Source organism: Gopherus evgoodei, chromosome 4, assembly GCF_007399415.2.
Source record: "Gopherus evgoodei ecotype Sinaloan lineage chromosome 4, rGopEvg1_v1.p, whole genome shotgun sequence".
In the NCBI taxonomy this organism is placed as follows: Eukaryota; Metazoa; Chordata; order Testudines; family Testudinidae; genus Gopherus; species Gopherus evgoodei.
The window spans coordinates 48,541,347-48,566,395 of record NC_044325.1 but is presented as its reverse complement, the minus strand read 5'-3'; the positions used below and the strand labels follow the sequence as shown (position 1 = coordinate 48,566,395).

The following is a 25,049-nucleotide window of genomic DNA, read 5'->3' as shown; positions in this document are numbered from 1 at the left end:
AATTTTAAAAGTGCACTCACTTAACTACCCAGGAAAAATTGAATAGCAGAGTTCAGTAAATGGAGACCTCACTACAGCACTTTCACAGCTGTTTAAAAAAAAAGGGTCTATTTATTAGTTTGCTATGTAGTATAATACAGAATTCAAATGAAACTTCTTGTTCAAAATAAAGAACCTTTTGTGATGCAGTATCCTTATTTTTTTTTTAATTTGCAAAATGATTGCAAAAACCAGGTAAAAGTCAATGGCTCTCCAACAAATACTGCAAGTTAGCAAGCATTCTACTGTATCTGTTAGAGGTCTCTACCTTGTTCAGCCTGAGAATCATACACATTTTTTTCAAAGGGAGCAATGGGGCTATCATGCATACTTTGGGGCAGATTCTTTGCCCTTTCCATTCCCTTTGCATCCCTCAGGTGGCACAAAAGGAGCAGAAACAATCCACATGTGCCCTGTTGGTGATGCCTTTGGCACAGGGTAGCAACCATCTCCTATAGCACAGGTGATGTGTTACAAATCAGAACAGAGAGTAGCTGGAGTGACCAAGCTCGAGCTATCCCAAGCTGGTGTATGATTTATTGGACCAATTAAAATTCTGGGAGCTGTAATTGGCCAGATTCATCTCCTCCTCTCCTGGATGGCTGTGTGGGACACGAGGAGCCTCCATTCATTAAATCCTCCCTTAGGCTCAGACAAAGCCAATCAAGTTTTCTTGCTACTCTTGCCTTTCTCCCATGTAATATGACAAGTGACCAGCAGGGGAGCTGCTGAGCAACTATGGAAGGGCAGAGGCAACAGTTGCTACAAGCATTCCTGCTTGTACTGGAGCTGCTCCTGGTGATGTGGCTGGAAGCAGTTGAGAAGTAACATGCATAAAAATGGGGCTGATTCAGACACTCCATTGTAAAAATCTCATTTTCTGTTCATAATCGGATACTTTTTTTAATTTCACACAGTAGCCCTCAAGAGCCAAAAGTGACCTCTTGGCCACAGACTGCACAGCACAGACCTACATGCATCAAATATGCTTGTACATGGTAGAGTATTATGAGAATGAGCATTATGGGAATGGGCAACAGGGGATGGATCAATTGATGACTGCCTGTTCTGTTCAGGGCTAGATGGACCTTTGGTCTGACCCAGTATGGCAGTTCGTTAAAAAAAAAAAAAAAAAAAAGGAAAAGTTAGACAAAATTTTTAAAACTGCATGTTACTCTGACAATTTAGGTTAATATTAAAAGCAAATGTCTTGATTGCTATGGTGGAAAAATCCATTATTACGTAATGTCTTTAATCAGTAATGATGTTTATGAAAGTCAGTGATCAGCTTGCGTGTCAGTGAATTTCGGATGTGAGGACTCAGGTTGTGAATCCGATATAAGTGGCTGTGTGTGCAAGGTCTGCAGAATCAACAGCTTATTTTATAAGGAATCCTGGAAACCCTTCAATAACATTTCAGTATGTTGCTATGGGCACCAGAGGGAAGCTTAATACCAGGGAAGCTATCTTAAGAAATCATGGGGGATGGTGACAAACATAACAAATCTGATATGGTAACTGGAATGTTCCTGACACTAAAAATAACTGGTATTTTCTCATTTTATTATAAAGAAATTTTGTGAACTGCATTTTTAGTGTCATTTGAGAAATAGCTAATGGGAAAATACAAAATACTTCTTTTATGAGTTTATTAAAGTTAATTATAGGTTAATTAGTAATGCAGTTTTATAAGAAATAACCTATTTTGGGAGATGAATGCTCCTGAAGTGATTTCTCAGCACATCAGGTATTAAAAAATGGAGGGGGGGGGGAATTGGAGAACGGCAATTTCCCCAAATGGTCATGAATAAAAATTCGTTCCCTCATCAAGTGCAGCTCTAAAGTTTAGGCAAAAATCAGAATGGGAAAGGGCCTGCTTTTATTCAGGACTGTGTTCCCTCCATTCTAACTGTTCCTCCACTAACAGAGGTTACTTAAGGGGCGGGGGAGGGGGGGAGAATCAATGTAGAGTAACTGGAAGTGTATCTCAAGACAGATAAAGGGAATGTAAAATTAAATTCTTCATGTGAAAAGGATGGGACAATGAATCCTTCTCCACAAGATACCTTTAGAGAGGAATTCAATTTCAGGGCTTTCTTTTGCTCTTGCTTGCTTTATTTTTTCCATAGACATACCCTGGAGAAAGCGTGAAAGCCTTTTATTATTTCTTATTTTCTTTCTCTTTTTAGTATGTGATATAAGTTCTTTTTTTATTTTCCTCCCAGTGTTAAAGCAGTTCCCATTTTTCTAGTTTGTTTCTGACACCTAGCTGTGACCAACAAAGCCTCCCATTGAATCACTTCTTTCATCTATTCAGCGTCTTTTATTTCCTTCATCTCATCTCCCCCTTCACAAGCTTACCTCTCATTAACCCTCAGGGTTCCAAACATATTGTATCTCTCATAAAGATACATATTTTTATTCAGTCATAAGCCATTTCTGCTTGCTAGACTCAGTTTCCATAAGTCCATAATACAATACTTAAGTGCGCAGTACATACTCTTTACATTACAGTGAACAATAAACCCAGACATTAATTTATACTGGTGCATTGTACACTATTCTATTTTGCACTGCTTTTCTTTGCTAGACAGATATTCATAAGAAAACACATTCTTCTCCAGATAAAATATATTTCAACCACATGTTGGAAATTTGCTTACCACGCAAATGTGCTTGACATATAAAAACCATACAGTTAAAGATGAAACAAAGCACATTTTCTTTTTAAAATTCCAAGATAGTAAATGTTACATTAAACTGGATTTCTACGAACAAAACAAGCACTGTTTTTTAGGAGGTGAAGTAAATTTTATCCTGTGTATGACAGCAGTACATTTCTGTTCTCATTTACAGATGTGCAACCACACTGACTTCTCTGATGATGCATAAGATGTAAGAAAGGGCAGAATTTATCCAAATAATTTAGTATAATCTTTGTTTGTGTATCAACAGATGTGGAAATATGTCAAATTACTTTTGTATATTTCTCACTTCACTAACCATTGAAAACTGATTATATGTCTGGGCCCAATTCTGCAGTCCTTATTCAGGTGAAACTCACACTGTTTTCTTGGAGTTTTGCCTGAGGACTGAAGGATCAAGTTCTTTGTGAATAGGAGCTTTTTGTTAATTCATCCAGCTCCTTGCCTTCTTTCACTTGTTAATGTTTACAAGTCATAATTCTCTGTGGCATTGTAGCTTGTTTACAAAATAGAGAGTGACAATTTAAAGAAAAAACTAAAAAAAATAAACCCACCGTGCTGGCTTTAAGGATCTATTGTGATAAAATATACAAAGTGAAAAAGTAAAACCTTTGAAGCTGACCACATCAGGTTGCTATCAATGGTGAAAGCCAAGAAGGAAAACAAAATTAAAAACTTAAAGACAACTCTAACACACTAGTTCCACTTTAAAATGTTCTTGGGAACAAACCCAAAATTAAGGAAATCCACTGAAATTTGCCACCTTACAGACGTATAGCCTGGTCCTGCAAACACAGTCAGTCTGGTGTATTATTTATTATTATCACTACTAGACTGTAAGTGGTTTGGGCAGGGACAGTCTTTTACTGTGAGCCATTTCTTCTGTTAGTGTAAACTGGTATATCCCCATGGATGTCAATGGAACTTTTATACCATTTATACCAGCTGAGGAGCTAACACTCTCTCTATGTCTACAGTTACTGGGGCGTATATAGTATAGACACTGCATGTTCAGCAAGCATGGGTATAAATGCAGTGTAGATATTAAGGCACTGTAAAGACACACCAGAACCCTAGGGTACATACCCTATACTGTTCTCTCCACACACCAGCAGTGCCTCTCATGTCTATACTACTCTTTTTAGCGGTGTAGTGTCCTTCTGCCTCCCAGCTGCCAAGAGACTCCTCCCACTGCAGTGAAAGGCTTTGGCAGCAGGAAAGGGCTCTGGCAGGGGAGAGGAAGTTGGGAACTGCTCAGGCAGGCAGCTCCCCACTGATCTAGCCTTTCCCCACTGCCTCCTCCTGCCACAGTCTTTCACTGCCATACATAGCTCCACTCCAGAGTGTGGTCACAGTCTGCTTTACACTGTGGCATGTAGCTACACATACCCTACATGCCATGGCCAGTGTAGACAAGGCCTATGTTATTGTACAGCACCTAGCACAAGGGGGCCCTGATTCTGATTGGAATTGCCAGGCAATAAATAGATATATATTTTAAAAATACAGTGAGTAGGCTCATTATTCATTGTAATACAAAATATACTATTAATAAGCATTTGCAGAATTCAGTCATTAATTCTTTGTGATGCAAAAAATTAAAATTCCACATTTAAATCTATACATTAAGAAAAATTTAGGTGTGTATAAAAAGGAGTACGAAAATAATTCATCATGGAGGTAAGTAAGAGGAAACCATATTTTTAAAGTTTTCTTATACTGTCTGTTGTTTGGACATTATTACTGACAATTGTTCTCAACAGGGAAAATTTAACACCGATTAAAAGTTTTGCTTCATTAATTCACATTATATACATGTATACTAAACGATGATAGTTTTATGTAGTATGCTAAGAAATGTTAAACTGAGTAAATGGACTCTCCTCACTCACATATTTGATACTTAAGAACTAATAACTTGGTTGAATCAATGTTTACAAAATATTCTGTTAAATGTAATTATTCAAAATCAAGACATTGCTATTAATACCCTATATTTTTGTGGTTTGGTAGCATTCATGTTGAGTTTTCTTCCTCTAATAATAATACTTTGAATTTATATAGACCCTTTCACCAAAGCACTTTATGAACATTAAAGAAAACTTTTTTCTTCTTTCACCTTACCGTAGATTTCAGATAGCTGAAATAATTTTCTTTATTATAAACTTTCCTCATATTAAACTGTTCTCATAAAAAAATGCCCATATGAGATTCTAGCACATACACCATGCATTCTTATTAGCATAAACAAATTAAATCACAAATGTTATAAAAATAGCTTGTATGTCCCTAAAAATATTAGGTTCATGTAATTAAAATATGAATTTATACTGCTGTATAGTTTCAGTGTAATCTTCATTAGTCTAATTATCAGAAGCTATATCAGTTTTATGTCATTTATAATATGTTAGTTTTATACTATATGAACCCTAATTGCCACATTAAAGGTTTACTTGAACTCATTGTAAAGTATCATGGTTGTGACTATAAAATCATGCATCTGCAGTAAGTGTGCATTTATAGAGGACTTACAGCTTTAAACTTCACTTAGGAAAAAGCCTGATACTTTTCTGCAGGTCTTGAATGCAGATTTACTATAAAATAAGTGAATAATAATACTAGGTTATTTTGGAAAGTGTTCTTTTATGCAATCACTGCATTTAATAGAATCACAAAATGGCAGCCCAACAGGTGGTCTTTTCATAGTGTTAAGCCACAACAATCAGAACAAAAAGGACACCAGAATCTAATGTTCTTCAGAATTTAAAAAGCTGTTCACTTTCTTTTGTTAATTTTTAGACTTAGCCATGTTCATTATTGTTGAGTCACAAATGAAGGACATTCTTTTTTGACATTGTGCCATAAATAGACACTGACTGAGGCTGACTAGCCAGCTAGCTGTTTTGTCACATGCAAGCGGAAGCTCGTTATTAACAATGAGTGTGCATTCTTGGTACTTAAATGGCCGAGGAAAGTACTGGTTTTGACATGCTGCAAATCTGGCAAAGTCTTGGTTAACAAAAGTATCGTTGACAAAGGATGAGGTTTCTCTTCCTATATTTTCCATAAAAGTAAGTATTTAATTCTGGGCCTAATGAATTTGCCTGGAAGATTGTATGTCACATTGACGAGCTATTGAATGTCTGAAAATATACTTTTGCATTGTGGATTACCGTTCACCAAGCCTTCTTTGGGAGTAGCTATTATTTAACCAGTAATTATGAACTTTAGGGGGAGAAATAGGATAAAATATTTGTTACTCAGTGTTTTAAAAGTGGCAAAAGCTGTTCAAGTGATCTTGAACTCAATATATATGAGAATAGATGGATCCAGTCCTCTGAATTCTTAATAATGCATATAGTCTCTACTTGCAGAAGCAATGTAACGCTGTTCAATGGGACTGCTCACGCAAGTAAGGAATAGATACATCACTAAGGGATCACACAACTAGGTCCATGTTTTACAACCGTCTGACTAAATACATACGCTACAAGGTCTGCATTAAGGCAGATGTAAAACAAAGCCTAAATTATTGTTATAAGTCTGTTATTTTAATGTGAACTTCTTAAGTTTCTATGTACTGAGTCAGATCCTCTTCTTGTTTTGTGCCACTTGGCAGGTGTGAAGCAGGCCTGAAACCATTCTAGCAGGTCCTACAGGGGATGTCCTGTGTGCAAGGAGAAATGCCAGTGGTTCATACACTCCCTTTTCCTGCAACTAGGGAAACAGGGTGTGACCTGCTGGATATCCCTGTGTCTGGTTGAACCCTGGTTGCCAAAACAGCCCCTTGGTGCTGTTAGTAATTGGCACAAGTTAGTAAGGCATTCATGCTGTTCTCACAGGACTCTGGCCCTAAGTAGAGCAGCCCCATAATCAGGGGACACAGAGATAGCTTGCCCTTGACCTGTCCTCCACAGCTGTGCCTAGCACTCTAAGGCTGCAACTGAAGATCTGATGTAGTATGTAAAATGAGTGTGCCTTACTCTAAAAATGTATTCCTACATATAGCATATGATTCCTCAGTTTACTGGACTTTCTCTTGTCAAAGGGTCTGATCCACCTACTACTGAGAACAGTACTTACTCTGTGTGCACTTCTGTTTCAGTGAATAGGGCTAAGGGCCTCAACCAAAACCCAGTGAAGTCATGGAAATCCTCCCACTGACTTCAGTGGGATTTAGATGAGACTCCATGAGCTGAAGGAATCACTGAGCTTGGTGTGATGATTTGCAATTAGATCCAAAGGCAGAACATAATGATGTTAAAATCTTTAATATCTGATACCTGTAGTAATTGATTTTTGGTAGAAAACATTGACTGCCCTGAAATGCCTTATTAAAAGTATATGTTGTTAAATACAAATAAAAATATAATATTTTAACCTCAAAATATATATGCTTGCAGCAAGAAAATTTAGTTTTGACAGAAAGATAGACCTTAATGATAGGGGAAAGTATTTGATACTATTTCTTTTCTTATTCTGTTTTAAATCAGTACAATATGCCATTGTCTTTAGGACAATGTACTTTAATAAACCTTTGAGAATAGAGCTGTCACTTTGCCAGTGCTCTGAAGATGTCAAAACTCTGAGTAAAATTAGGCTTTTTTTAACAGAAAAGTTTTCTTACAAATGATATTTTTTTCTAATCAGGCTCCAGTTTTCAAGAATTAAACCTCAGCTCTAGTTAGAGAAAAATAAAGTGAAGGCTGTCTGTTAGGATTGGCCTCTTTGCAATCATCTGGATCTTTCCAAGCTGCTGTGGCTTCACCTTATTTCCTGGACAAGTGACACCTACTTCAATTTAAACTGAAGGTAAAAATGATTCACAAGCCTTTGGTACTGCAGTGTCCTTTCTTGCTTCTTTTAATGCTTGTAATTTTAAACAGTCATTTCAGTTAAATAAATAAATACAACTTATGTGTATATATATATCACCTGCTATTTCTTCCATTCCTACACAGTCATATTAAGTTGACAGTGACATGACATATGTGTTCTGATCAGGTATATTTGCTGCAGTAATACCACTGGTAAAAATGGCATTTCCTTTACCTTAGCTAGTAAAAGATGGGTTTTTTATAGGTTTAAGAAATTAAACTGTTTAGAAAATATTTTTATTCATACTGGTCCTTGAGGAAAAAGTAGACAAAGTTGTTATCTTTTGTACTGCAATAGCACCCAAAGGTCTCATTCAGGATCAGGGTACCATTGGGCTAGGTGATGTGCAAACATATAAGAAGACATGGCTCCAACTCCGAAGAGCATCCAAGTCTTAGGCCTTGATCCTGCAGTCAAATCCACAAAGACTGAACCTAATTCCTGTACAGAGCCCTGTTGATTTCAGTAATTGTGAGGATCAACTGCAGGATCAGCCCCTTATGTGATAACTTGCGGTGGACCAGCACATACACTGTAATTAGGACCCTTTTTATTCTGAAGCACAAGTAAGAACTACATTCTGTGAGGAGACACACTGATTTCTGTGTCAAACAGGATAGCCTGTGGCAGCATGAGACACAGAGAAACTGTCAGAAAATGGGTTTTATTCATATCTACATACATGGCTATCACCGCCATAGTAGTTGAACGCCTCACAAATGTTGATAAATTTATCCTCACAACAACCCTGAGAGTGAGGTGGCATTATCCCATTTTACTGAGAGGGAACAGAGATACAGAGAGATTAGGTAACTTGCCTGAAGTCATACAGGAAGTCTGTGGATGTCCTAGGAACTGACTCAGCATCCCAAGTGCCAGTTCAGTGCCATAGCATCCTTTCTCCCCAATACATAACAATATTGATTGTTTTATTCATTTGATATTTAATGAAACCCTTTGTTTTTAAATGTTTTCTTCCATCTATTTCAAGCTTCTGCTAAATTTCCGTTTGTCACAAGATCCAGTATGAAAGCTAAAAAAATCAAGCTGCGTTGCTGCAGAGATTAGGGTCAGTCTATCACCCTCCAACTCATCTCTGCTGAGAGCAGATGGGGTAGGGGGTGACTTTCCTTAGACTTCATCTGGCTTTCGGGAGGGGTCATGCAGCAAATATTCATAGCAATAGAAAGTAAGGGTGGTGAAGTGGGGATAACAAAATTAAGGAAGTAAGTGGGAGAGTTTTGGTGCATTGCTTTTTTTAATATTTCACAGAATGATACCTTATGATCATCTGTGCTCTTTTCCCTCTTTGCTGTCTGGATCATGCAGCACTGATAAATTGTGCCAGTGTCCTTAAACACTCCAACAGATGCCTTCTTTCTGAGTCCTACAATTTCTCATTCCTTTTTTTCATATTCTTCTCCTTCTCTGACTCGATTGATGAGGTTGCTTTACTGCAAATATTCAGTTGTGCATGAGATTTTCCTGCTGCACTTGTAACTGAAATATATTACACATGTAGAATCCTCTTAATTGTGACATCATAGTAGCTGTGTATTCTATAGGTTAAACCACAGTTGCAGTAAAACAAAGAGGCCTTCAAACAAACAAAAAAGACTAAAAAGAATTTACCCCTTGGAACTGGTTAAATCATGAAAATGCAGGGCTGGAAGGGACCTTCAGAAGTCATTGAGTCCAGCCCCCTGTGCTAACACAGGACCAAGTAAACCTAGACCATTCCTGACAGGTGTTTGTCCAACCTGTCCTTTAAAATCTCCAGTGATGGGGATTCCACCACCTCCCTTGGAAGCCTTTTCCAGTGCTTGACTACCCTAATAGTCAGAAAGTTTCTCCTAGTATGTAACCTAAATCTCCTTTGCTGCAGATTAAGCCCCATTACTTCTTGTCCTAACTTAACTGGACATGGAGAACAATTGATCACAGTCTTCTTTATAACAGCCATTAATGTATTTGAAGACTCTTATCAGTTTTCTCTTCAGTCATCTTTTCTCAAGATTAAGCATGCCAAGTTTTTTTTAGCCTTTCCTCATAGGTCAGGGTTTTTTTTAATCTTTTATCATTTTTTTGCTTCGCTCCTTTGGACTCTCTCAAATTTTGTTCACATCTTTCCTAAAATGTGGCACCTAGAATTGCACACAGTATTCCAGCTGAGGACTCACCAGTGCTGAATAGAGTGTCTTGCATATGACACTACTGTTAATATGCTCCAGAATGTTGTTAGCCTTTTTGCATCCATATAACATTTTTTACTTGTATTCAATTAGTGATCCACAAGAATCCCATCTTCTTTTCAGAAGCATCTAGCTACTCATTCCCCAGTTTGTAGCTGTGCGTTTGATTTTTTTCCCTTCCTAAGTGAAGTACTTTGCACTTGTCTTTTACTGTATTTCATCTTGCTGATTTCAGACCAATTCTCCAATTTGTCAAGGTAGTTTTGAATTTGAACACTGCCTTCCAGAGTGTTTGCAACCCATCCCAGCTTGGAGCTGCAAATTTTATAAATTCTCTCCACTCTAATATCCAAGTCACTGATGAAAATATTGAATAGTATTCAACCCAGGACTGATCCTTGTGGAACCTCACTAGATATGCCCTCCTAGTTTGATAGTGAAACATTGATAACTACTCTTTGAGCATGGTCTTTCAACCAGTTGTGCACCCACCTTCCAGGGATTTCATCTAGACAGCATTTCCCTAATTTGCTTATGAGAATGCCATGTGTGTCTGTAAAAAGCCTTATTAAAATGAAGTATATCATGTCTATTGATTCCCTACTATCCACTGGGCCAGTAGCTCTGTTAGAGAAGGAAATTAGATTGGTTTGGCATGATTTATTGTTCACACATCCACACTGGCTATTCTTTATAATCCTACTATCCTCCAAGTCGTTACAAATTGGTTGTTTAATGATTTGTTCTAGGATCTTTGCCAGTATCAAAGTCAGGCTGACTGCTCAATAATATACTGGGTCCTCCTTGTTCCCATTTTTAAAGATAAGTACTATGTTTGCCCTTCAATCCTCTGGGACCTCACCCATCCTCCATGAATTCTCAAAAATAACTGTTAACGGTTTCGAGATTGCTTCAGCTAGTTCCTTAAGTACCCTAAAATGAAATTCATGAGGCCCTGCCAACTTATATATATCCAACTTACCTAAATATACTTTAACCTTTTCTTTCCCTATTTTGGCTTGTTACTTCCCCCTTGTTAATATGAATTGTGTTAAGTATCTGGTCACCATTAACCTTTTTCCTGAAGAATGAATCAAAATAGGCATTAAGCAACTTGATGTCATCTGCTTTTAGCACTTTTTCCTTTCTAAGTAAGATCCTATACTTTCCGTTGTCTTTCTGTTGCTCATAATGTATTTAAAAAAACACATCTTATTTTTGGAAAGTGTAGGGGACCGTTTCCTGGTGCAAGTGCTGGAGGAACCAGCTAGGGGCAGAGCTCTTCTTGACCTGCTGCTCACAAACAGAGAAGAATTAGTAGGGGAAGCAAAAGTGGATGGGAATCTGGGAGGCAGTGACCATGAGGTGATTGAGTTCAGGATCATGACACAAGGAAGAAAGGAGAGCAGCAGGACACGAATCGTGGACTTCAGAAAAGCAGACTTTGATGCCCTCAGGGAACTGATGGGCAGGATTCCCTGGGAGAATAACATGAGGGGGAAAGGAGTCCAGGAGAGCTGGCTGTATTTTAAAGAATCCTTATTGAGGTTGCAGGAACAAACCATCCCGATGTGTAGAAAGAATAGTAAATATGGCAGGCAACCAGCTTGGATTAACAGTGAAATCCTTGGTATTCTTAAACACAAAAAAGAAGCTTACAAGAAGTGGAAGATTGGACAGATGACCAGGGAGGAGTATAAGAATGTTGCTCAGGCACGCAGGAGTGAAATCAGGAAGGCCAAATCATACTTGGAGTTGCAGCTAGCAAGGGATGTTAAGAGTAACAAAAAGGGTTTCTACAGGTATGTTACCAACAAGAAGAAGGTCAGGGAAAGCATGGGCCCTTACTGAATGGGGGAAGCAACCTAGTGACAGAGCAAGTTTGTAGATGACACTAAACTGGGAGGAGTGGTAGATATGCTGGAAGGTAGAGATAGGATACAGAGGGACCTAGATAAATTAGAGGATTGAGCCAAAATAAATCTGATGAGGTTCAACAAGGACAAGTGCAGAGTCCTGCATTTAGAATGGAAGAATCCCATATACTGCCACAGACTAGGGACTGAATGGCGAGGCAGCAGTTCTGCAGAAAAGGACCTAGAGATTACAGTGGATGAGAAGCTGGATATGAGTCAACAGTGTGATCTTGTTGCCAAGAAGGCTAACAGCATTTTGGGCTGTATAAGTAGGGGCATTGCCAGGAGGTCGAGGGAAATGATCATTCCTATCTATTCAGCATTGGTGAGGCCTCATCTGGATTACTGTTTCCAGTTTTGGGCCCCACACTACAAGAAGGATGTGGAAAAGTTGGAAAAAGTCCAGCAGAGAGCAACAAAAATGTTTAGGGAGCTGGAACACATGACTTATGAGGAGAGGCTGAGGGAACTAGGATTATTTAGTCTGCAGAAGAGAAGGATGAGGGGGGATTTGATAGCTGCTTTCAACTACCTGAAAGGGCGTTCCAAAGAGGATGGATCTAGACTGTTCTCAGTTGTACCAGATGACAGAACAAGGAGTAATGGTCTCAAGTTGCAGTGGAGGAAGTTTAGATTGGATATTATGAAAAACTTTTTCACTAGGAGTGTGGTGAAGCACTAGAATTGGTTACCTAGGGAGGTGGTGGAATCTCCTTCCTTAAAGGTTTTTAAGATCAGGCTTGGCAAAGCTCTGGCTGGGATGATTTAGTTGGGAATTGGTCCTGTTTTGAGCAAGGGATTGGACTAGATGACCTCATGAGGTCCCTTTTACATCACTTGCTAGGTGTAACTCATTTTGTGCCTTAGCCTTTCTGATTTTGTCCCTACATGCATGTGCTAATCTTTTGTACTCCTCCTCAGCAATTTGTCCATGTTTCTCCTTTTTGTAGGATTCCTTTTTTTGATTTTCAGGTCATTAAAGAGCTCCTGATGGAACCATAGTGGCTTCTTCCCTATCTTTCCTTCACATTGGGACAGTTTGCAGTTGTTCTTTTGATGTCTGTTTGAGAAACTGCCAGCTCTCAGGAACTCCTTTTTCCCTTAGATTTTCTTCTCATGGGACCTTACTACCAGTTCTCTACATTTTTGTTAAAGATTGCTTTTTTAAAGTCCACTGTCCTTATGGTGTCTTAAATTAAGCTGGAGCTGTCTGGGACAGAGCTCTGGTAAATATTTTCAAACCCATCAGAACCCTGGTGAGCAATACCCCCGGCTCCTTCCCTCGCCCTCCTGCACACTGTGGGGCTAAAGCACCCTACAGCTGAAGCCCAGAATGGGGGTGGAGGACTCTGGAAAATAATCTCTGAGAATTTAAGGCCTGGTCCTTATTCTGTTGCTCTCACTCCTTCCTTTCCCAAGTGTTTTTCATTTCATGATCAATTTCACCCAAAGTGCCTTCCACCTTCAGATCAACAAATTTCTCCCTGTTGTTCAGAATCAAGTCTAAAATGGCTGTCTCTCTGCTTACTTCCTCCACCTTCTGAAACAAAAATTGTCCCCAATACATTCCAAGAACTTAACAGACATTTTGTGTTTTGCCAATTACTTTTCCAACAGATATCTGGGTAATTAACGTCTCTCATTACCTCAAGGTCTTGAGTTTTGGATATTTCTGTTATTTATTCTAGAAATGCTTCAGTCACCTCTTCTTCCTGGTTTGGTGGTTTATCGTAGGCCCCCTACTATGACATTGCCTCTATTTTTACCCTTTTATTTTTACCCAGACTCTTTCAACTGGTCTGCTTTGCATCTACTTCTGGACCTCGGAACAAGTGTATATCCCTTCTTATCCTTCTTGAACAAGTTATACTCTCTCCACTAATATTCTAGTCATGAAAGTTATCTCACCAAGTCTCTATTACACCAAGTGTCATAATATAGCGTATGGACTAATACTTTCAGGGTTTTTTTGTTTATTCTCCATACTCCTTGTATTGGTGTATAGACATCTAAGATGTTGAGCAGATTCCCCTACTGATCTCCTTCTTGTTGCTCCTATGATCCTATTGTAAATTTCCATGTCTCCCCCACAACAACATCTATCCCTCTTAATGTATCCCTTTTAAGCAGAACTCTTGCTAATACTGTCCAAATTATGTAGCAGTAATTGCAATTGGTCATAGAATGAATTCCCTGTGAGATGTCACAGTAAAACAGCTGTGTCCTGTAACTTAGTATCAGTATTTGGAGTGTACCATAGTGTATGAAATTACCTAAACAAAATGTTAGATTTTTTTACTACAAAAATCCATAATGAAAGTTTATACCAGTGGTTTTCAATCTTTTTTCATTTGTGGACCCCAAAAAATTTCAAATGGAGGTACAGACCCCTTTGGAAATCTTAAGACAGTCTGCAGACACCCAGGGGTCTGCGGACCACAGGTTAAAAACCACTAGTATATACTACCTTTATCAGTGGTCCCCAAACTTTTCAGGGTTGCACTTTCTGCACCTCCCCCCATTCCCAGGCTGGGAGCAGGGCCACATCTCCTGGGATGGGGGGGAGGGTGGACAGGGGTAAGTAAGGGGGCTGGGAATGGAGCTGGGGGAGGGAGTGGAGCCGGGGGCAGGAGTGGAGCCGTAGCCAGGCTGTGATGGGGGCTGGCAGCTGGACCCATGGCCAGATTCGGAGCTGCAGCTGATGCTGGGGATGGGGCAAGGCATGGGGCCAAGAGCAGGGCTGCAGTTGGCCGTGGGGCCGGGGCAGAGCGGGGCTGGGTGGTGCTCCTCCCTGCCTCCTGTGGCGGCTGGCCTGAGTCTCATCGCACCTCTCTGAACATTCCTGTGCATCCCCACAGTTTGGGGACCTCCAATCTGTATACATACATATATACGTAGGCCATCTTATCTGCAGCACCAGAGCTCTACTTGGCACAACAGAGGTGGGGGATATCAGATAGCTAGTTGCAAGTCCCTGATTTTCTGGATAATTCTGTGCTGCACCAAGCCCTGGGGACTGCTCTAAACTCTAGTTCTTCCACCAGTGGGGTTAGCCAAAGTTCAACATGCTCTGGCCACACTTCCTACACCAGAGGCTGCAGTGGGATGAGGGCAGAGCTGCTGGCTCTGTGCTCACTGGGGACTCCCTCATACTAAAGGCAGCCACAACGGAAAAGATCTGGCAAGTTTCCACTCTTTTTGCACCACCCAACTGGAGCAGGGGAGATAATCTGGCCCACTATATGAAGGGACGTGTGTGTGCACACCACAGTGTATTTATATATATTATTACTGTCATGCTGTCTGGAGTGATTCATGACCACGCATGCCTACTTCAGCACAGACCATCAAAAACAGGGCAGATACCCCAAACTGGTGATAGGTTCTATAATTAGATTTCACCAAACCAGTAACAGATGTGAACTCCGGGACTCTATGACAGGCTTACATGGAGTCATAGAAAGTCCCCTTAGACTTTCCACTCTATCTTGCCATCTAGGCAAGCTGACAGTGATAAATGGTCACTTATACCAAAATCACAGAATGTTCAGGTTGCTTCCAGTCCTAAGAAACCAGTCAATTGGTACCCTAGTTCTTACATCAAAGACAACATCGTAGTCACTCCTGTAATAAACTATCTAAAAAATTATTAACTAGAAAAAAGAAATGAGTTATTTACAGGTTAAAGCAAGCAAACATATACACACAAATGAGTTACCACCTATGATTCCTAAAGATGACAGAGATGTGGCAATCTATCAATTCAAAATGTCTTTCAGAGTAGACCCGGGGCAACCTCTGGGCATGTCTGCCTTCGTTTAATGTCTCTGGCCCTCGGAGAGTTCAAACAGCAAAGAGATGAAAAATCTTCATGTAAACTATTTTTATTTTCCTCTTCCAGTATTCGAACCGATGGGTCAAGACCTTCTGGACATACTTCTCTATGGATGGAGGGGGCAATTAACAAAGCTTTTGCCTTACACTGGACAACTTAATTTTTGATAGTCCTCCTGGATGTGGGTGTGGGGGTTGGGGGGGGCGGGAAGGGGGACAGGACAGGGAAAGATTCCCATGCCTGGATTCAGAAGTTCAGAGCAAACATTTTCAAGGTTATAAAGCAAAATTTACATGGAATACGGACATTACAAGTAAGATTAATGCATGCACCAAGCATTTCATAGAGTCTAAACACTAAATACATTCTTGTAAGACTAATATCTTCTTTGAACAAAACTAACATACAGGCAAGCTAGTTTGGTTTACAGCTATGAGTTTGTCAGTTCTTAGCTAAAGCCAACAGCCTTGGCCAGAACTGGCACTTGGTTTACCAGCATCACAATTACATGTATACATGATATCATATGTTATATATAGAACAGGACTAATAGAGATACAGTTTTTATTCTCCTTATTTCACAAATGCACAGAGGGACATCATAGTAGTTTTCAGTGGAATTAGTTTGTAACAATGACTCTAGCCTGGTTGCTGTTACAAAAACACTATAATAACAGAACATATTGCAAAATTTATCAAATAGGCTATAAATCAGTAGAATAATTAAATATATCTATATATGTATAAACAGCTTACTTGTATTTATTGTGAACTCTCTCCACAAATCTATTTTAGTCTCACAGTGAAATAGAATTTTCATGTCATTGTTATGTTAAGTTGTACATCAGACCTCTTATATTCCCCTCTATTTGGCCTTGAATAAAAATCAGTACAACAGTAATATAAATGGTATGAAAGTAGTCATGAACAGTAGCCCATCTGTACTGGACAGAATTCTATAAATCAATTAGATGGTCATAAAAAGCTAAACAGATGTGGATGAATCAACTGCAGAAATGAAATGGATTGAACTCTTACATTTATTGTTCATATATGACCCTTTTTAATAACTGAAGATGGGTAAATTACACTAATTAACCTTTAAAAATTAGATGATTTCTAAATAATAGGCTTTAAACAATACCGATTCTTTTCATTGTTGCTGTAAGTGTTTTGTTCATGGCAAGGCATAGTTCCATTTGAAGATCTACAGAAGTGATTGTTTAAATGTGATTTTTCTCTTTCCTTGTCAGATTATGTAATACAATGCATGCTCCCTTCTCTCCGACAGTGCAAATCAAGTAGGCTCTGGTAGTAAGGAGAAGTAAAATTCAAATATCATACCTAGTAAAGCAAGGCAGGATGATTCATCTACATGGAGGGCAGGTTTGCATCCCTCCAGTTGGTTTGGACTTTTCCCTTTTTTATCTAGGGGTAAATTGGCTGTTGTGGAGGCAGGATATGGCCATTCCCAATCTCCACTAGCAACCTGCGTCTGCAAAAATGCTTTGCACTGCAAGAGACCAGTCTGCTGCTCATGGCCAAGGCTGCAGTTTTCATCTGATATGAGGGCTTACCCTGCGCTTGGGTTGATCAGTCAGTGTAGTCTCTGATCCAGCCCAAAGAGGCCATACTGCTGTTGCTTTAGATAGTGGTAGCTGAGGCTTTGCTAAAGTTGTTGGACATCCAAGTCCCTTTGCTCCTTCAGGAGCCACTTATTCACCTGTTATCCATAGGAGAAATAGTAGGCAGCAGTAGCAGGATTACATGGGAGCATGTAGGACTGGTCTTGCAGCAGGGACTTTTCAACCTCGCCACCTTAGTACCATGGCTGCCTCTCTCTCCAGGGCACTAGATACTGCAAGGAAAGTGAGGCAATTTGACTCCTGTGCTAGAACATACTTCCTTGAGGACAGCACATCTGGCATTTGCCTATAGTATTTTCCACACTTGTAGTGCTACTACCTGCCCACCAATGCAGGTTTCCCACACCCTCTGTAGCACCAGTGGAAACATTAGTGCAAACAATGTTCCTACTGCTACGTCAATTAAATCTACGCAGCTGGTTTTCCACATATGATACACTCTATACCCTTGATGGGGAAATGTTGGAGGATGTGAGAGGATCTTTGTGGAGATTTTCTCTTCAAGAGCCTCCTCTCTGGGTTTTCATTTGGGAGAGGATAATCTTGCCCAATGTAATTCGGTTCTATTGGGTTGAAAGCTTTTAATTTATTCTCACAGATGCAAACGAACTTCTGGACTTCTTATTCACATAAACATGCTCACGTTCAGTGTTCTGACCACTTAGCTTTTCTTCCAGATAATTTAGCTTGGCATTTTTAGGGTTAATGTTTCTCTGTGGAAGTGTAATTTCTTAATTAAAATTAAACAAAGAGATCACTTATTATTTATTCTTTAAAACTCCAGTACAGCTCAAAACAATAGATGGGGGAAAACAGCGAATGGTTCAAGTTTCCTAAATCACTGATACTTCCTGCTGATGTGAGGGCTGTTCAAAAGGGTACTTCACTTTTTGGTTTATTTATTTCAATCCTGCACTCAGCTATAAGAAATTAGCCTCCTAGAGATGAATCACTCCCTAGTCAGGGGAATTTGCAGCAAAGAGGCAGATCATACATACATTCTGGAATCAGAAAATAAAATATCAACTGGTTTATTATATTTCCCCATTCGATGTCTAAAATAGGGATGTTATGTATCTAAAAATGATGCGGACTCTAGTAGTTTAAAGAGTGATACCGTTAGCACCCATTGTACTAGGGAGATGGATTCTTTTGGTGATCTTTTAACATGAAGCTCTTTAATAATTGAAAAATTATATTGCTGTGAAGAGCAGTCATTTTTCCCATGTTATTCTGAAGGCTGGTACTCTGACTGAACTTGGAAAGATAGCGAGTGCTCTACTGAACCCTGCTTTCAGAGAGGCTAGAATGGTCTGCTGCATGACAAGGGAGAAAATCCTCTTCAATTATCTGTGAAATGTTCTGTGCTGTGGGTGGGATATGGATTTTTCTTGGCCTCTTGCGATATACAATGCTCAGGCTTCTCATGTCAGTTTCTAGGCTTCTCAGTCAAAGCATACATCTTGATAAAGTAAACATCAGCAGAGAGAAGGTACAGCTACTTTCAGTACTGCTAGCTGGAGTACTGTACTTCGGAGTCCCAATTCCAAGGAGGACATAGACTCATAGAACTATAGGTTTAGAAGGGGCTGCATGGGTCACCTCATCTAATCCCCTGCCAAGATGCAGGGCTTCCAGACATGCTGAAGAAAAGAGAACAATTAAGGCCAGGTCTGTGCTAGAAAAGGTTTGTTAGTATAACTATACTAACAAACACCACTAGTGTAGATGGAGTGTATACCTGCAAAAAAGTTCTTTAGTGGGTATAGCTTATACTGGTTCAGTGAGTGAAATAAGTTATTCCAGCAAAAGCACTTCTATTCCATTGGATACTAAGCCTTTTGTCAATATAGAAATGTCACAAAAATACCCCTGCTCCTAGATGGCATGACTATGATAAAAGTTTCTAGTGCAGAGCTGGCCCAAGAAGTGTATTAAAGCTTTGGTTCTGCAAATTGGTCTATATGGAACCCCATTGTCCATCTGTATGGAACAACTTTTCACACTGGGGCCTAAATTATGGTATGCACATGGGTATGCTGTCTAATAATGGTTTATGTGAATAAATTATGGTTTTAGTTTTCTTATATTGTTTTATTGAGATCCTTAGGATGAATGACTAGAAATCAGGCATTTAATTAAGCAATATAATTTCTAATTAATAACAATTTTTTAATTTCAAAGAGGCTGGACATGAGCATGTGGAAATGATTATAGGGCTTTCAGCTGAATCCTTGCATGTGGTACTGCGATGGGATGAGGATGTGCTGAATGTGAGAGTCCACTCACAAGAAAATAGTCTGCACAAAGTTATTGCAATACAACCCAGACTCAGGTGCCTTCAGCTAGTGCTCAATTATAGGTCCCCGCTGCAGTTCTATACTACTCAATTAACATACCTCAAACCCAGGAGTGAAATACTGGCCCCAATGATATCAATGGGAGTTTTGTCATTAATGTAATCAGTGAGGCCAGGATTTCACCCCAGGTGTCCAAATGCTCAAAGTCAGGTGAGTTGGGCTTTAACAAACCATACCTGCTTTCCCATGAACCCTCATTCTTAAAGGATTTTCTCTTATATATTACTATTATTTATTATTGTTGTACAGTAGCACCTATGAGCCCCTATGGCAGTTGGGGTTCTATTGTGCTAGGCACTACGTAAAAACATAAGAAACAGTTCCTGCCCCAGATAACTTACTAGCTAAATAAGGATCTCCTGGTGTAAATATCATTCAGCTTAGATTAGCCAATCTGGTGATCTTCCTACAGCAAAGTCATCCCCATCACCCTGATGCAGGACAGCCTCAGCATCTACAGTGATGGTGATAGGTCTGATTTCTCAGTCTCTTCTCAGGCAAAACTCACATTTAGCTCAATGGAGCTGTGTGTTTGAGGTTCTTGGGATCAATGCATGAAAGCAACTTCTAGCAGCTCTCTCATATAGGAGTATGCATAAGGTAAATTCACCAATATTAGTCATTTCTCTATTCCCCTACAAAATGTTTTCTTTTCCCAGCACCTGCCAAATTGGGAGTGCTGCTAATGCTAATGCTAATACAGTAGAGCCTCTTCCTGGACTGGTGTTCCTAGTCCAGTTGCCAACAGTCCAGCTATATTCTTTTGCTTTTTATAGGGAGGAAGGAGCACCATTAACTTATGTGGCTTCCTCTCCACAGAGGCTACTGCATAGCCATGAGGGAATGCAGCCAAAGACAACATAGTTGCTGCTGGAGTTATGATGCTGGGGAAGGAAGTTATAGCAAGGCTGTAAAGAGGGGAACATCTCTCTCCATGAGGTTGTCTCCTGTCTCTGCCCATCTGGTCTTCTCTGCAGATCCCCAACAAGATTGAAAGCCACACTCCCTGCCTATTCCATGGTTAACAGGGTTTATCTGATTTGAGTGCATGCTTTTCTGGCAATTCAATAAACTTTGTCGTGGCATTCCCATCCCCCTGGTGTGAGCTCGTCCATGAACAGGATGCTCTAGCCTGTAGTAGTAGTAGTAGATTTTTTTTTTCCCCTCCTGATTATTTTAAATAACAAATAAGTGGTATGGGTCTTGCTCTGGTTGTGCTAACCAGAAAAGCTATAAACAGAAGAAGGAGCACAGACTGGAAGTTTGTTGCAGCTTTTTGGCAGGAATAGTCTTACTGGCAGTGAAGGTTGGGTGGGGGGTGGAGAGGAGGGAGGTTACTCCTGGAACTGCTAGCTATCAGTGTACAGGAACACATGAAGTTGCTTTTCCGTTTTTAAAATGTGCAGATGTTTTTTTTTTTTGGTAGGTTTTTTTTGGTGGCTAATTGGGTCTGTGCCAGTATGTGGCCTCTTTACAATAGTGATATATTTTTACTATGGGAAAGCAGTACTATTATCTAGTAATGGAATCAATGTTCGCCTTAAAAATTATGATAGAAGAGGCCTTGCATGTGTAGAACCATAGATGGATGCTTTCCAGATGCCTACTGCCCCCTGTAAAATCTAGCACTGGTTTATAACACCAGTATTTCCTCTGGTTTTCCTCCTCAGTCAGAAATTGCAGTCCACATGTGACCTTACCCATAGGTATCACTGTTGGTACTAAAAACTGGAAAATAATAATAAACATGTAAACTTTACTTCCTCAGTGATGATGGGAACTACCTTAGGCTTAGTTGTAGACCATTATAAAACCAATGTATTGGTTATTAAAGGTTAAGTTAATATTTGGGGGTTATAGAAAGGCTTTACATCCTCTTTACTTTAAGTATTGAAAATTAGGTTCTGTGATCTTAAATGTAAAGAGAAGCTGCTATAAGGGGGAATTCAGATACAGGTACCAATCATCTAGCCATGCTTTGGTTTCAGTTGGCCTTTAGGTGTTTAAGGTTGAAGTGTTTCATAAGATTAAGCTTTATTTTATTGTCTGATTTTGTCTGACTAATCATTGTGCACCTGGTAAGTTACACTGAAACTCTTAATAGTGTAAAGAAAAAAAAACTTGCCCACTTGACAAATATTTTGTAGTAATTTTTAACAACCAAATTTAGTAGTAATGTAGCAAGTAATTACATTTAATAGCTTATTGTAACTGATAACTAATTCAATTACTAAATAAAACCTGTTATAATTAGAATTTACTATGAATTATTAAATATAAAAATTGTAATAGGAAGAAATAGGATTGATTCTTGTTTATAAAGTTTTTTATGGCTCATTCTGAACCAATTTTTTAATTTTTTTTTTAAGTTGTGGTCAACTCTTGATGCTGAGAATCTTCTGCTTCTGTAAGAATAAAATGTTTGTTCTGTTATTGCTCTGCAATGATAATGGGATAATGTTGATGTCAAATGGCCCAAATACAAATGGGAACAGGAAAAAACCATTTTTTCCCCTTTTCTGGCTTCAGAATTTCTTTGCGGTCTAGAGCACAGACAATCAGTTGGTTTTGTAAAGGAAATGTTCTAATTTTACAGCAATATTTTTCATGCTTTAATTGGTGCTATTGTTTTTAAGGGTATCAGGGCTGAATCATGTAAGAAAGCTAAACTCATAAGCCTGTGGGCTCCCTTCAATTAACATTAGCTGAAGGGTGTCAAACCCATCATAGTCCATGAGTGTGTATGAAGCAGGTGTGTTTGGATAGGGGCATGATAGAATGAGCAGTTCCACACCATATTCCTTTTCTTTCTTGACTTAATGGGGGCTCCTCTCTTAAATCACAAAGTTAATGATGCTCCAAGCAACATTAATTCCCACTCCCCAGTTGCACCCCTTCTGAAGGGCACCAGTAGGAATCTCAACAGAAGGATGATTCTAGAGTGAGACTTGCTGCCATAAGCTGGAAAGAGGTAGCCTCTTATTGCTTCCTTCACTCCCCAGGTCCCCAATATATATGCGGTTTTGGAAGCTGTGACACCTGCAGTGCCCAAACACCTCTGCTTTCTATGGGCAAATCCTCAGCTGATGACAGATGGCATAGCTCCATTGACTCCAATGAAATGACACTGATTTACATCAGCTAAGGAACTGGTCCTATGACAGATCCTTGAATAGGATTCACATGGCAGACTTAGGCACTTACCTGCCACTTTAAACCCAAAATTTAGACCTCCAACACTCCTGCTGCTTAACCTTCCTCAGAAGAAGTCCCCAAGGAGCCTTACCTTCTGTAGGTCAGCATGCACACACAACCTCATTCCTGACACTATCAAGCACCACAGTGTCTAATTCACACCTGTGCCCCAGTGGGATTTACAGACTAGGTATTTCCTGCTGGGCCTGATCCAGCAGATGTATTCAGAGCCACCTAAGCACACTTCTACTGGCTGGAGCCTCTTTTATGCTCAGTAGACTAGTGATTAGAACACTCAGGATGTGGGAAACCTGGGTTCAAATCCCTCCTCTGGCTGTTGAAGAGTAGGGACTTTGGGTCTCTCACCTCCCAAATGTGTGCCCTAATCACTGGGCCAGAGGGTATTCTTGTGGGGTTCTCTCTCCTGTTAAAATACTTAAGTCATTGGAGCAGGGACCTGAATTTAGGTCTCCTACATTCCAGGGGAGAGCCCTACCTGGCAATAGACTCAGTCTCTCTCTGGCACAATGAATATTTTAAGTATCCTTTAAACTACTGTCAAGCAGCATGGAGAAAACAGCCCTGAGCACTGTGATCCTGACAGTCATCAATATGACTAGGTTGCTCCACTTGTATTAGCAGTAACATGGTCTTTGGATGGGTTGAGAGACAGCCACAGCAATCTGGATGGAGAGAGATGAAATTGCAGTTACTTCTGCAGGACATTTTCCTGGACTGGCTTCACCTGGAGTGCTATTTCTGGGCTCAGCCCATGAGTGCTGATGGGGGAGAAAGGATAGCAATACAGAACTAGGGTAACCAGGGAGGAAGCTCAACCTCAATGAAATTCTGAGTTAAGTTCTTCCACAATAAAACATGCATGGACAAGGTCAGTGAACATTTTCCATGTCATCTTTTGCTTCATTTGAAGATATTTCAGATAGACGGGCCTTATCAGGTGCTTATCAGCATCATAGCATTTGGGGTGGGGGAAGAAAGAAATACAGCACAAGTAGCTGTTGGCATGGAGACCATTATTGGGACAATTAATTATAAAAAGCTGCTTCACCCCCATCCCCTGAGTTTTGTGATGCCATTGCCATCTGCTCTTCCCAGGCTGGGGTGTGCTTAGATCCCTTTCTGTAGGGCCTCTGTACTAGTGATAAGTGGGGGGTTGGTAGTGTGCAGGTTAGTAACTGCTTGTGCACCTGTGCAGACTGTCTTTATGGTGGAGGATATTACCCTGCAATGTGTCCCCAAGAAGCAAAGGAAGATCTCATCCAAAAGGAATGGGCAAACTAGGAAGATATGCAGCACTGTTTACCAGGAGTGGAAGGGAAAATCACCTATCCTGGCAGCCCTGAGAAATCTGCATTGTCTTGCAATGTGTTTGCCAAAATAGAGCACTCTCTTTCCCTTTTTGAGCTGAGGGTGATCAAAATGGCATTCACACCAGAGACCAAGGGACAAGAAGGCAGGAGCTGAGCTGATGGTGAGAGGCTCTGCCCCCATGGAACCAAGTTGTTTAAGTCCCACTATTGTAATACAGCACATAATACTTATTAGTGGTGGTCCCCTCCAAAGTAGTTTCAGGCTGACTTAGCCCTGAGAAACCCAAATGCAATCTGCAGCACCTGGTCTTTTGGCTTGGGATCTGACATTCTGAAGAGATTTCTCCTACCCGAAGATTCTCCTGGGAAGACACCTGTAACCACTCAACCAACACTCCACCCAGCCCAGGTGTCCTGATTCCCCCGCCTTCTGCTCTAACCACTGGACTTGCTGTTCTGCAGGTCCAGGCTTGGTGGTTATGAGTATGTGACTCTGCCTGTGTGAACTTGCCATGAGTTAGAAGCACAAAGGGTGCACCTACCTGTGTAACAGTATTTAAGAGGGAGAGTGACTGAGTCTAGATTACCTCAAAACAGTAGAGGGCACACAGTTAAGACTTGTGCAGCAATGCCACATGGGATACCAATGGCAGGGCTTCCAGAAGCAAAATATTGTTACATCCACACAAACCTCATTGGGGGGAGGGGAGAAAGAGACCCTCATTTGGGAATAGTTATTTCACTTCCAAAGCAGATTTAACTGTGGGATAAGATACTACACAACTCAAGTTGTTTGGTTTTTTTTTCACATGGATGCAAAGCTATTTATTAAAAAAAAAAACCAAAACTGTTCTGTGTAGACAAGGCCCTACATTCATACATTTAATCAGCTTATTAAATAAGTGACTGGTCTAGATGAGGGAATATTTAAAAATGCATTAAGTAGCATTAA

At 40.0% G+C, this 25,049-nt stretch overlaps 1 long non-coding RNA gene across 1 annotated transcript; it reads right to left on the bottom strand.

Moving 5' to 3' along the window:
• Positions 1–628: 628 nt before the first annotated feature.
• LOC115651151 lies at positions 629–15,861 on the bottom strand. Its single transcript, XR_004000321.1, has 3 exons — positions 15,788–15,861; positions 13,027–13,035; positions 629–641 (listed from the first exon to the last, which is right to left on the bottom strand). It is a non-coding gene; the product is annotated as an uncharacterized LOC115651151 (long non-coding RNA).
• Between the last annotated feature and the right edge of the window lie 9,188 nt (positions 15,862–25,049).